Source organism: Sciurus vulgaris, assembly GCF_902686455.1.
Source record: "Sciurus vulgaris genome assembly, chromosome: 6".
NCBI lineage: Eukaryota > Metazoa > Chordata > Mammalia > Rodentia > Sciuridae > Sciurus > Sciurus vulgaris.
The window spans coordinates 143,947,033-143,948,771 of record NC_136466.1 but is presented as its reverse complement, the minus strand read 5'-3'; positions in this window follow the sequence as shown (position 1 = coordinate 143,948,771).

The window sequence follows — 1,739 nt, the reverse complement described above, 5'->3', positions numbered from 1 at the left end:
TGACTGCATTTAAAAATGAATCTGACACTCAAAAAACTAGGAATGGAACCACCATTTGACTGGTTTATCACACTCCTCCATATATATATATCCAAAGGAATTAAAATCAGCATGCTGAAGTGATACTGCCACATCAATGTTTATAGCAGCTCAATTCACAACAGCTGAGCTATGGAACCAACTTTAAGTACCTTCAACAGATGAGTGGATACTGAAAATGTGGTACATATACACAATGGAATATTAACCATAAAGAAGAATGAAATTATGGCATTTGCCAGTAAATGGATGGATCTGGAGACTATTATGCTGAGTGAAATAAGCCAATCCTAACAACCAAAGGCCTAATTTTCTCTCTGATAGGTGGATTATAACACACAACAGTGGGGTTGGGGTGGAGGGTAGAATAGAAATTCATTGGATAAGATAAAGGGAAATGAAGGGAAGCAAGGGGGGATGGGAAAGACAGTGGAATGAATTGGACATAACTTTCCTATGTACATATGTGAATATACCATAATGAATTTCCACATCATGTACAAGACTGAGATCCTAATCAGAATAAAATACACTCCATGTTTATATAAATATGCCTCTATATATTACACTCTATTAAAAATGAATAAATGAATCTGACTCATGAGTCTAAGATGAGAGCACAATAAATATTTAGAAAATATTTGGAACTGATTGATAACAAATATACCAAAACTTGTTGGATACAGTTAAAAGTAGCACTTGAAGGAAAATGTATAGCCTTAAAATGCATTTAGTGGAAAGGAGAAGAACAAGTTCATTGGTTATTAGGGAGATGAGATCTAAACCCACAGTGAGATACATTTCATACTCACCAGAATATATAAAATGACAGAAAGATCAAAATCCAGTTTTGGTAATAATGGGGAGCAACTTGGCTTCTAACATATTGCTATAAATCTGACTTGCTAAAACCACATTAGCAAACCAGCAATGTTTGCCCAAACTTGTGGTAGAGTCATTAGCCAACTATCGTGACCAGAAGCTCACAACTGTTCATTTCTTACTTTCAGCTTGGGCTTGACCAGACTTTAGTTAAGCTTCTCTCTACCCTACTGGCCCCTAACCTTCCTTAAGCAAATATCCTCGAGTGCAGAACATGTCCCCTTGAACAGCTCACCCTGAGTAACAGCTGACTGTAGAGAAAATCCTTCTGAAGCACCTGATTTTGCCACCTACTCACGCCCACCTTGTTCCCTGCTCCCTAATAGGGTCCTGCTAGTCCCTCTCCTTCTATATAAAAGAAAAACCTTTACTGTTTGATTTTGAAACACTTACAGATTACTGAGATTGGAGTGTTCTCTCCATTGTGAAAGTGTTTTTCACTAAGTCTCTCCTTGTCTAAGTGTGACTTTGTTTCTTATTTGACTTCATGAAATAGAATACCATATGGAAGTGAGAATAAATGAATCAAAACTATATGCAATAACATAGACGAATCTCACAATCTCTACAATCTCTACAGCCAAAAAAGGAGCAACCATTATAAACACACAGCATGATCTTATTTATATGAAGTTCAAAACAGAAAAAAAAAACTATGTTATTGGGAAATAAGGAAATAAGGATAAACTATTCCATTTAGGGAAATAGGTGATGGAAGCAGACAATGGGGAAGTTTGAGGGTGCTGATAATATCCTGTTTCTTAATCTGGATTCCTGTTACATGGGATATATTCAATTTGTGAAGAGTCGTCTGGTGA